A 13,004-nucleotide genomic window follows, 5' to 3' on the forward strand; every position below is an offset into this window, starting at 1 on the left:
GACAGGACAAAATAAGAGAAGGCTGTTGCTGCTGCTTCTAAGTCGCTTCAGTCATGTCCGACTCTGTGCGACCCCATAGACTGCAGCCCATCAGGCTCCCCTGTCCCTGAGATTCTCCAGGCAAGAACACTGGAGTGGGTTGCCATTTCCTTCTCCAATGCTTGAAAGTGAAAAGTGAAAGTGAAGCCGCTCAGTCGTGTCCGACTCTTAGCAACCCCATGGACTGCAGCCCATCAGGCTCCTCCGTCCCATGGGATTTTCCAGGCAAGAATACTGGAGTGGGGTGCCATTGCCTTCTCCCAGAGAAGGCTGTAGGTCTTCAAAAATTCTATAGGTGGAAACAGGCTAATAGGACAATTGAATTGCAAATGTTATTCATCAAGGAGAAGGAAAAATGAGGTCACTGTAGGCAGCACAGAGGCCAGCAGGGCTGCTGCTGTGTGTCCACAGGCCAACAATGCCAGAGCTGGGCCCAGAAGGTGGAGCTGCTGGCCCAGATGTTAGATGATTGATCTGAGATCGTTCTTCTTTAATATAGGTATTTGCAGCTATAAATTTTCCATCGAGCAAGGCCTTAAACTGTGTCTCATTTTTCATCTTCATTCATCTCAAGGTATTTCTAACTTCTCTTGTGATATTTTCTTTGACTTAAATTGGTTATTTTGGAGTATGTTATTTAATTTCCACATATTTGTCAGTTCCCCAAATTTCCTGGTGTGTTGATGTCTAACTTAATTTCATTGTGGTAAGGAAACATATTTGTTATAATTTCAATCTCTTTAAATGTTTGAGGCTTGTTCTGTGACATACATGCATAACTCAAAATATTGTAGATTTGGTTTCAGATGACTGCAATAAGGTAAGTATCACAAAAGGTGAGTCACAGAAATATTTTGCTTTCTCAATGCACAGTCTTCACATTATCCTGTAATCTGTTAAGTGTGCAATAACATTGTGTCTTAAAAAAAAGCAAGGTTCATTCCTTAATTATAAAATACTTTATTGATAAAAAAAAATGTTGACCATTATCTGAGCCATTGCAACGTTCTTTTTGCTAAGTGGATGGTCTTGCCTCTGTGTTGATGATTGCTGTGTGATCAGGGTGGTGATTGCTGAAGACTGGGGTGCCTGTGGTAATTTCTTAAAATAAGAAATTTTGAAGTTTGCTGTATCAATTGACTCTTCCTTTCATGAATGCGGAGAAGGCAATGGCACCCCACTCCAGTACTCTTGCCTAGAAAATCCCATGGACCAATGACTCCTTTGTAGCATGCAATGCTATTTCATAACATTTTACCAACAGTGGAACTTCTTTCAAAATTGGAGTCAATCTTCTCAAACTCTGCCACACCAGGAGTAGTTTCCATCTCAGAAAACCACTTTATTTGTTTATTCATAAGAAGCAACTCTGTATCTATTAAAATTTTATCTTGAGGTTGCAGCAATTCAGTTCCATTTTCAGGTTCCACTTCTAATTTTCACTCTTTTGCTATTTCTACCTCATGTTTTGCTATTTCTACCTATTGTAACCTGATGTTACAATAGTAACATCAAAGATCACTGAACATATGTAACAATAGTGAAAAATTTGAAATATTGTGAGAATTACAGAAATGTAACACACAGACACTAAGTGAGCAAATGCTGTTGGAAAAATGATGCTGATAAACTTGCTCAATGCAGGGTTACCACAAGCCTTCAATTTGTTAAAAACCTAGTATCTATGAAGTGCAATAAAATGAAACATAATAAAATTAGTATGCCCATAATATATTCTATTGTAGAGAATGTTTCATGTGCACTTGGATGAATGTGTATTGTGCTCTTGTTGAGTGGAATGTTTTATAGATATCCGCTATATTTAGTTGGCTTATAATGTTGTTTGAGGTCTCTGTTTTCTTGTTGATCTTCGGACAAGTTGGACACATCCTGCCTGTCTTTGTTTATGTGGGGCTTAAAGCCACACCAGATAGTTTATACTGAAAATGTGTTTTATGGCGGGTGTGTTGGGACATGTAGTATCAGTTTGATATCTGAAAGGACTGGGAGTTGAGTAACCAAGGCCAGCCATATGACCTTTGCTGATTTTAATCTCTATCCTTAGCTATAATAAATTATAATCATGGGCATAACAGTCTAGAGATAAATTTCCAATGAATAATGAACTCACACAAATCATTAAATACACACAAAAACCAGTCTCTGAATAAGAGTCATCAAAAACAACAAAATGTAAGATCAGACCAACAGATATTGAAAACATCAGAGGCAGAAATAAGAATGTCTAGTATTTTCGAGAAACTGAAAGAAAAATTTAAAAATGTGAATGAAGAGAAAGAGACTATTAAAAATTGACCAGACTTAAAGAGGAATCAAATTATATATTTTTCTTTAAAGAAGAAGATGCAATTGAAATGGAATGCTAAATATAAACGAAAAAAAGTTTAGACACAGATGTAGAAAATTACTGAATTGGAAAAAAGACTTAAAGAAATTACCCAAAAATCTGCAGAGAAGTGAAGATATGGACAGTATGAAAGAGTTTAAGACTAAAAGAGTAAGTATATTGTGCATTTAACTGGAGTCCCAGCAAAAGAAAATAGAGATAATGGAAGTTAAGAGAGAATAGGTTTTCCAGAATTAAAGATATAAATTCACAGATTCAGGAATTATAACCAATCTTAAACAGAGTAAGTGAAATGAAGTCTATAATACCTAGACATGTTCTAGTAAAACTGAGAACACCAACCATGAAGTAAAGATCTTAAAAACAGCCAGATATAAAAGACAAATCACATACAAGGAAATGACAGGTTGTAACCTGACATCAATGGAAGCCAGAGATGACAGAATATCTTCAAAGTGCTGAAAGCAAATCACTACCCACTTTGAATTGTATGTCCGGGAAAATAGTCTTTCAAAATTAAAGGTGAAGTAGGTGAAATAACTTAACATCAATAGGTTTTCACTAAAGAAACTTCCCAGGGGTATACTCATGAAAAAGAAAATAGCCTGAAAAGGAAGTTCTGCAAGAATGAATTTTGAGCCAAGAAAGTCAGGTAGGTTGTTCTAAATGGACACCAATTATGTAAAACAATAAAATTGTTTAATATTTGGAGTTAAAGAAATGCAAAAAGGAAAATGCCAGACTATAATAGCAACTGAAGTGTAAGGAGTGATTGGAATTAAAGTATTCTAATAATGTGTTCAGAAAAAGGATGGAGACATTGGCTTTGTTAAGGAGCATATAAAAATTTTAAATTTAACTACTAAAGAAATGAAATAGAGTATACTGTTTCAAAATCAGTAGAGGGAAAAAAAGAAATGAGGGGAAAAAATCTTCTCAAACAGATGAAACACAGAGAAACAGAAACAAATAAATGCATAAAATAAAATAATGGAATGAATTACAAATGTATCAGATTCTCAACAAATTTAAGTTAGAAGCACATTTGGTTAAAATATGTATAGGTATCCAGAAAGGTCCTGAAATAGGATGCATCCAGCTGTAGATCTCAGACAAAAACTGTTTTCCAAAGTAGCTGGGACACATGAAAGGCAAAAGCCAACCATGCTAGTTTGGAACAATGGAAATAGGGTGCCACAGTTGGAGAGAGGTACCTCCCAGGACCTTGTTGGTACCACAGTGTGAATGTATGCAGCTGTGGTGGGAAAGAAGGGAGAGGAGATGGCATGGAATAGGAAACATATAGATAGTGCATTCTTGTGGGCAATACACATGTGCGTGCACACACATGCACACACACACACACACACACACATTGTGTTGTAGGAAGCTACACTAAGATTCAGGGCAAATATCTGTTAGCCCTGAAACCTCCCCAACTAAACGTCCCTGAAAGTTGCTAGGCCAGGAAGAACTCACGTCATTCAAAATGAATAATCACAAAAAAGGAACCAGTGCGTGCATGCTAAGTTGCTTCAGTCATGTCCAACTCTTTGTGACCCTAGGGACTATAGCCCACCAGGCTCCTATGGCCATGGGACTCTCCAGGCAAGAATACTGGAATGGGTTACCATGCTTTTCTCCAGGGGATCTTCCTAACCCAGGGGTCAAACTCATGTCTCTTACATCTCCTGCATTGACAGATGGGTTCTTTACCACTGGTGCCACCCGGGAAGCCCCTTGAATGGCTTCTAGTGTATCATTTTGGAATATTCATATCATTCGCCTAGAAAAATAGCATGATACTCATTCAAACAGTTTTTTGCATATGTAATAGACATAGAAACATAAATTTAAGTAGTAAACATCATCTCAATTTTTTAGAAAAGACAGAAGAATCATCATTTTGTAGATGTCATTGCATGTGAAGTCAGAATAATTAATAATTTCTTGGTTGAATCTAATATGAGATGAAGTTGAACAGACAAGAGGGTGATTCAGCAATTTTACTTTGGCCCAACTGTGATATTTATTGAGCTCTAAGTATGCAAGGCATTGCACTGGGCTTTTCAGAGAATGCAGATGCTGACGAGGAGTTATTTGACACTTGCTGGACACCCATTTTATTCCAGACATTAGTCTAAGCACTTTGTACATATTTTCTCACTTGATACCCTTGCAAGGAAACATCCTGATCTCAACTTTAAGATGAGACTATGCCTCAGTTAAATAACTTGTCCAAGGGTGACTAGGTGATGATATACCAGTTTTTGAGGCTTTTCTGAAGCCTTGTTCTTTGTTCTTGGGGGTGTACAGTCTAGAACACCTAAATATTGGGTCGAGTGAGATAGGTGGCTGCATCTGTCAAATGAGCCAGTGCTCTAGAGTTGAGAGGAAGAAGAGAGCATTGGAAAAGCCTTCAGGAAGGAGGAAGCATCTTCATTTGTTCCCAAAGAGTGAAAAGGCCTTTAAGGATAAATAAAACCTTGCTACTTTTAAAGCATGTAAGCCAGTTCAGTTCAGTCGCTCAGTCGTGTCCGACTCTGCGGCCCCATGAATCGCAGCACGCCTGGTCTCCCTGTCCATCACCAACTCCCGGAGTTCACCCAAACTCATGTCCGTCGAGTCGGTGATGCTAATTTATGACAAGGACCATCCCAGAGTGAGGTTAGTACACAACCTATGTTACAAGTAAAAGGTGAGGAAAAACTAATGAAAGATGAAGGCCCTCCCAAGGAAAATGTTGACCCTAACCAGATAAAAATAGTGACTAAACATGTCACCAAAACTGCAAAGAACTTACTCAAGTACTCACAATGCTCAAAGAAAACACCAGCATTTAAGGGAGATGTAGATGTAGAGGGTGATGTGAAGCTTGTAGAATAATTGAACTGATAAAGGCTGAGGAAGAAAAGGTCGGAGGCGCTATAGATACAACTGTTATTTTTTATAGGTAAGCATCAAGATATGTTAAAAATTCAGGAAAAACCATCTGAGTACTTGTAAAGGCATGTGTATCAGGTAACTATTCCTGTGCAACATATTATGCAATTTAGAGATTTAATCTCAGATTAAAACTTGGTGATTTAAAACAACCACTTACCGTTTTTCATGAATCTATGCGTTGGTTGATGTGTTCTGCTGATCTGAGCTACTCTAGGCTTTCTCGTGTACCTCTGGTCAACTAGCTGGCTGGCGGGTAGCTGGCTGGTCTACAGTCACTTTGGCTGGGGTGACTCAGCTCACCAGCATGCACTGTCACTTCCTCCAGCAGGCTAGACTGGACATGTTCTTATGGTAAGTAAATGAAAACAATAGCGAGCACAGATCACAAGTGCTTTTTCAAGTCTCTACTTGTCTCAACTGAGCTAACATTCTATTGGCTAAAGTAAGTCATATGGCCAACCCTAGCTTCAAGGGGAGGAGACTTTACCTGTTATGAAGAGGGAACTGTAGAATCTCAGGGCAAAGGGGATGCCTGCAGAGGGAGGTGAAGAATTGGTGCCTTGAATTCAATCTATCATAATATAAAAGTGAAACTCACTCAGTTGTGTCTAACTCTTTGTGACCCCATGGACCGTAGCTCACCAGGCTCCCCTGTCCTTGGAATTCTCCAGGCAAGAATACTGTAGTGTGTAGACATTCCCTTCTCCTGGGGATCTTCCCAACCCAGGGATCAAACTCAGGTCTCCCACATTACAGGCAGATTCTTTACCATCTGAGCCACCAGGGAGGCCCACCACAATATAAAAGTGAATACTAAAAGGACCAAGCAAATAATATGAAATTTTTTGTTGGAAAAATGAAAACAGGGCTAGAAAGTGAGAGGAAGTAGAAGCAGGGGTGATACTAGAAATGCTATTTAACAACCAGTAAGGCACTGGGGAAGTAGGCAAGGGCTTCCCTTGTGGCTCAGGTGGTAAGGAATCTGCCTGCAATGCAGGAAACCTGGGTTTGATCCCTTGGTTAGGAAGATCCCCTGGAAAAGGGAATGGCTACCCACTCCAGTATTCTTGCCTGGAGAATTCCATGGACAGAGGAACCTGGCAGGTTACACTCCATGGGTCTGCAAAGAGTCAGACACGACTGAGTGACTAACACACACACATAAACACACACACCAGGCACTGGCAAAGAAAAAAACTGAAAAGGTGGCTTAGATGGCAAAGAATCTGTCTGCAATGCAGAAGACCCAGGCTTGATCCCTGTGCCGGGAAGATCCCCTGGAGAAGGAAATGGCTACCCAGTCCAGTATTCTTGCCTTGAGAAGTCCATGGACAGAGGATCCTGGCAGGTTACAGTCCATGGGGTTGCAAAGAGTCAGACACAATTGAGGGACTAACATTAAGGCACTGGCACCCCCCAATCAGAACTGACATTGGCTACTATAAGAGTAGGATTTTGATGGTCATCAGCTATGTCAGACATTGATCCTTCTGAGTTCTGAGGTCCAGAAGAGTAGTAGGGAGGGCACATTGGAGCTTATTTTGGAAGTATATCAGTAGTTTGAGTTGCTTTTTCAGCTGTAGCAGTGAGAGACTGAATATTCAAACACACGACTGGATTATATATAAACATAGAACTCTGACCCACAGTCTGCAACAACCACTGCAGGGAACTAACACATTATCCACAGTAATCCCACCTGAGACAGCTATCAGTTCAGTTCAGTTCAGTCGCTCAGTCGTGTCCGACTCTTTGTGACCCCATGAACTGCAGCACGCCAGGCCTCTCTGTCCATCACCAACTCCTGGAGTTCACTCAACCTTATGTCCATCTAGTCAGTGATGCCATTCAGCCATCTCATCCTCTGTCGTCCCCTTCTCCTCCTGCCCCCAATCCCTCCCAGAATCAGGGTCTTTTCCAAGGAGTCAACTCTTCACATGAGGTGGCCAAAGTACTGGAGTTTCAGCTTTAGCATCAGTCCTTCCAAAGAACACCCAGGACTGATCTCCTTTAGGATGGACTGGTTGGATCTCCTTGCAGTCCAAGGGACTCTCAAGAGTCTTCTCCAACACCACAGTTCAAAAGCATCAATTCTTCAGTGTTCAGCTTTCTTCACTGTCCAACTCTCACATCCATACATGACCACAGGAAAAACCATAGCCTTTGACTAGACGAGCCTTTGTTGGCAAAGTAATATCTCTGCTTTTCAATAGACTATCTAGTTTGGTCATAACTTTCCTTCCAAGGAGTAAGCATCTTTTAATTTCATGGCTGCAATCACCATCTGCAGTGATTTTGGAGCCCCCCAAAATAAAGTCTGACACTGTTTCCCCATCTATTTCCCATAAAGTGATGGGACCAGATGCCATGATCTTTGTTTTCTGAATGTTGAGCTTTAAGCCAACTTTTTCACTCTCTACTTTCACTTTCATCAAGAGGCTTTTTAGTTCCTCTTCACTTTCTGCCATAGGGTGGTGTCATCTGCATATCTGAGGTTATTGATATATCTTCTGTCAACCTTGATTCCAGCTTGTGCTTCTTCCAGCCCAGCGTTTCTCATGATGTACTCCGCATTTAAGTTAAATAAGCAGGGTGACAATATACAGCCTTGACGTACTCCTTTTCCTATTTGGAACCAGTCTGTTGTTCCATGTCCAGTTCTAACTGTTGCTTCCTGACCTGCATATAGGTTTCTCAAGAGGCAGGTCAGACGGTCTGGTATTCCCATCTCTTTCAGAGTTTTCCACAGTTTCTTGTGATCCACACAGTCAAAGGCTTTGGCATAGTCAATAAAGCAGAAATAGATGTTTTTCTGGAACTCTCTTGCTTTTTCCATGATCCAGTGGATGTTGGCAACTTGATATCTGGTTTCTCTGCCTTTTCTAAATCCAGCTTGAACATCTGGAAGTTCATGGTTCACATATTGCTGAAGCCTGGCTTGGAGAATTTTGAGCATTACATTTACTTTAGCGTGTGAGATGAGTGCAGTTGTGCTGTAGTTTGAGCGTTCTTTGGCATTGCCTTTCTTTGGGATTGGAATGCTATAGGAGGCCACATACTCACCCCTAAATAATCATATAAGGTGTCCTCCTTCTGATTAGTCTACTTACAACTTTCCCACCAATAGCCTCCAACGGGAGCATATTTGAAAGCTTCCCCTCTTTTCCCCTTATAAACCTTTCTCATTCCTCTGCCTGCTTATGAGTCTCTGTCAAAACACAAGTGATGGCAGCTAGCTCCTTTGCTACAGGAGCTCTGAATAAGTAGGTTTTGTCTTTTCTCATTTGACTAATCTCCATTTATTTCCATGGCAGAGTGTATGTCCTAATACCAAACCTGAATGCAAACGTACTGATGTTATCACTGCTTGTTACACAGAGCTTATAGATTCTGCATTAAGAAATAAAAGGTTAAGTGTAAATAAAGAGATAAAGGATATGTTTTATTGCATACAATCATAGTTATTTATCAGACAAGATATTTTCAGTTGTGTATTTTAGAAAACAAAAAATTTATTTTAAAAAAAGGATCTTTTCCCCCCTCACAAGATGGCCTGCTTCTTTCCATGTGCTTTTTTCAGGTCAATGAGATCAATGAAGAACATCCTTTTCCTGATGTCTCCTTCTCATGTCTGGTTGACTGGAAGAGTATGGGCTGGGAAGATAAATGGGACCATCCTGCTTGGCTTAAACCAACTAATGAATCACACCTCTGGGACTGGAAGAAAAGGTTCCATTTGCAGTAGGAGCAAAAACAATAAAATGCCAAGCAATAGGCTTAACAAGAAATGTAGAAGCCCATGCTAAAAAAATTTGATACTTGTTATCTTAGTCAATAGAATGAAGTCACTAGGCACTGTAGTTCCTGACCTTCAACATACACTGAAAGGAGTTTAGGGTGGGGATGAGAAATGAGGCATCTGTCCTCTGGGAAAACTGCCAGAACGGGCCTTCAGATAGATATTCCCAGGAGAGGGTTTTATGAGCCCAGATTCTTGCATCTTCTCATATCTAGAAAGGGACCAAAATCATTAACAGAGACATCTTCTCCTTGTGACTAGAATCAACCTTCTGCCAAAATGTGTGCTTGATTGAATGTATCCCCCTTCACTAAAACCACATATAAACTAACTTCCACCCCACCTCTTCAGGACAGTTCCTCAGAGCTGTCTGAGATGCTGTCTCCCAGGGCTATAGTCCTTATTTTGCTCCAAATTAAACTTAACTCACAATTCTCATATTGTGCTCTTTTTTCAGTCAACACTTCATAAAAAGAAAATTTTAAATATGATTCAGGGACACTGAAGGAGATTTGAATAAATGGAAATCTAGTAGAGTTTCTTGAACATTAAAACTCAACTTGACAAAAATATATTTATAAATTAATCTATAAACTTAGTGCAAGCCCAGTGAAAAATGCTAAAATTATTTTTAAAGGGAGACATGCAAAATAGCCAGAAAAAAGTATAAAATTGTAATGTTATTTTTCAGTTATGCTATAATTTAAAAGATTCTAAAATTTGAAAATTGGCTTTTTCTGTAAGGATAGGGGAGAAGGTGTTGGGAATCAATAGATTCTTCCCTAGATGTACTTGCATTACTATGGAAAAGGATCATTTACGTTGCTATTAGTCATCTACAATTTACAGAGTTGTGAAATAGCTCAAAGACATGGAAAGGCTGAGATAACCTGGTGAACTAGGCAAAATACTTGCTAATCTTTTCCTGTTCATTCCCAAGTTTTAACAAAACTTTCTGGTAGTTCCCCCACCTTGTAATCATAATAATCTTGGAAAAAAAGCTTTCACAAAATAAATCTGACTCATTGGATTTGACTTTTTTATTTATTATAAGTGAAGCAAGCATGTTAATTTACTATACAGGCCCCCTTAAGTTTGCTTTGCCAAATCAAGAGTCATAACAAAATTAATTTTTATTTGGAAATTTTCAAAAGGAATCTTAGATTGGACTTTTTAAGGCCTTTGTTATTTGGAATCCTGCTTTTGAACTGTGGTGTTGGAGAAGACTCTTGAGAGTCCCTTGGACTGCAGGGAGATCCAACCAGTCCATCCAGGGAGGCCTGGTGTGCTGCAGTTCATGAGGTCACAAAGAGTTGGACACGACTGAGCGACTGAACTGAACTGAAATGAAACATATCCACACACAATTAATGGAAATTAGACAAAAACAAACAAACTAGAGAAGTGGAGAGTCAGGAAAGTTTAAGATCTGTTGCCATTTGGCGTTCATCTCTGGGAGCAACAATAGTATGTGCCTGTCCTCAAGCCATTTACTTAGTTGTTTCAGATAAATTCAATGAGCATCTTGGTGGAGGACCTCCAGAAAGATCATTTATTGAAAAAAAGAAAAGTAAAATCATGACTCCAATACAAATGTAAAATGAACATGTGTTGAGATTTTATTTAACTCATTTATTGAGAGAACCAATAAACAAGTTATCACAACTAGTTCCTCATTCCCAGTATTTAAAAAAAAAACACCCCAAACTCAGAATGTAGTCTCATTTTCTGACTTAAGTCATTTATGCCCATGGTTGAACTGATTGACTGTGTGGATCACAACAAACTGGAAAATTTTTAAGAGATGAAAAATACCAAACCACCTTACCTGCCTCCTGGAAAACCTGCATGCAGGTCAAGAAGAAGCAACAGTTAGACCCTTACATGGAAAAACAGACTGGTTCAAAATTGGGAAAGGAGTTCATCAAGGCTGTATATTGTCACGCTGCTTATTTAACGTCTATGCAGAGTACAGCATGAGAAATACCAGGTTGGACAAGCATGAGCTGTAATCAAGATTTCCAGGAGACAATATCAATAGCCTCAGATATGCAGATGACATCACTCTTGTGAGCAGAAAATGAAGAGGAACTAAAGAGCCCCTTGATAAAAGTGAAAGAGGAGAGTGAAAAGCTGGCTTAAAACTCAACATTCAGAAAACGAAGATCATGGCATCTGGTCCCATCACTTCATGGGAAATAGATGGAGAAACAGTGGAAACAGTGTCAGACTTTATTTTTTGGGGCTCCAAAATCACTGCAGATGGTGACTGCAGCCATGAAATTAAAAGACGCTTATTCCTTGGAAGGAAAGCTATGATCAACCTAGATACATTATTCAAAAGCAGAGACATTACTTTGCCGACAAAGGTCCATCTAGTCCAGACTACGGTTTTTCCAGTAGTCATGTATGGATGTGAGAGTTGGACTGTGAAGAAGGCTGAGCACCAAAGAATTGATGCTTTTGAACTGTGGTGTTGGAGAAGACTCTTGAGAGTCCCTTGGATTGCAAGGAGATCCAATCAGTCCACTTTGAAGGAGATCAGCCCTGGGATTTCTTTGGAAGGAATGATGCTAAAGCTGAAACTCCAGTACTTTGGCCACCTCATGCGAAGAGTTGACTCATTGGAAAAGACTTTGATGCTGGGAGGGATTGGGGGCAGGAGGAGAAGGGGACGACAGAGGATGAGATGGCTGGATGGCATCACTGACTCGATGGACGTGAGTCTGAGTGAACTCCGGGAGTTGGTGATGGACAGGGAGGCCTGGCGTGCTGCGATTCACGGGGTCGCAAAGAGTCGGACACGACTGAGTGACTGAACTGAACTGAACTGAGCAAGCGAACAGCAACAACAACTGCTGTGTCCCAGGGAATGGAATTCTCTGTCCATGTTTAGGTCTGTGCCCAGAGATGGTCTGAGAATGGGGGATTTGTGGATCCTCAATAAAAAATTGGAGTATTGTTATTCACAGTAAGAAAGGAGGATGGATGCTGGGCAGACTGCAGACTTAGGAACCTAGTTTGCTTACTGTATATAGGCCGTATAAAAACGGAAGGTCTGATTAAGAAAGACTGTGGTTGTACATTTGACCAAACTTGGCAAAAGGATTCATATGAGTGTAAAATATGTCAGTCTTGTAGCCTGTGGATCTAGGATGATGATGGAAGTCATAATAAAAATGGAGAACACAAAGAAAGAGCAGATATAGGGATAAGGTGAACAGCATGGTATAAACACATCAAAATGTATTGGGACTTTGGTATATTTCCAGGCTTATTAAAGAAACTAATAGAGCAGGAAAGGGTCACATCAAAAAGAAAGGATAATTGATGGGGCAAGAGCTCAGCAGAGATGGAATTAAATGGAAGGTGTTGCAAACAGATCAGTATGCTTTTTCTCCAGAAACAAAAGGGAATGATCAGAGGATCGCTAAAGATATGGAAACCTTTTGAAAAAGAAGGGAGAGGAGTTGAGGAAGTTCACATAGGATGACTTCAAATTCCATAGGAGACAGGTGAATTCACCTTGAATCTAATGAAACTGAACACTGCAGAACCCCTCAGTTTCATGAGCACCCCCCTTTTCTAGCAATGTGTTAACATGTTTTTGTAAGATTTGCAAGAGTACAATATTTAACTGTATTTGATTAAGATTGCTGTCTCGTTCCATTTCAGATTCCTGTTTGTCACGCTTTTGTCTCATGTGGATTGGCACTGGAGGGTGGAGAGCATTTTGAAGGCCTGGCTACAGGGAAGTTAGTTGGGGATATATTTAATTTGGTTTAGTGGGGTATATTCCTTTGATCTCAGTCACTTCTGTGTATAGGTAAGTCATTTGTAGCAAACCTAGTG

The sequence above is a fragment of the Capricornis sumatraensis genome, chromosome 1 (genome assembly GCF_032405125.1).
Source record: "Capricornis sumatraensis isolate serow.1 chromosome 1, serow.2, whole genome shotgun sequence".
Classification (NCBI taxonomy): domain Eukaryota; kingdom Metazoa; phylum Chordata; class Mammalia; order Artiodactyla; family Bovidae; genus Capricornis; species Capricornis sumatraensis.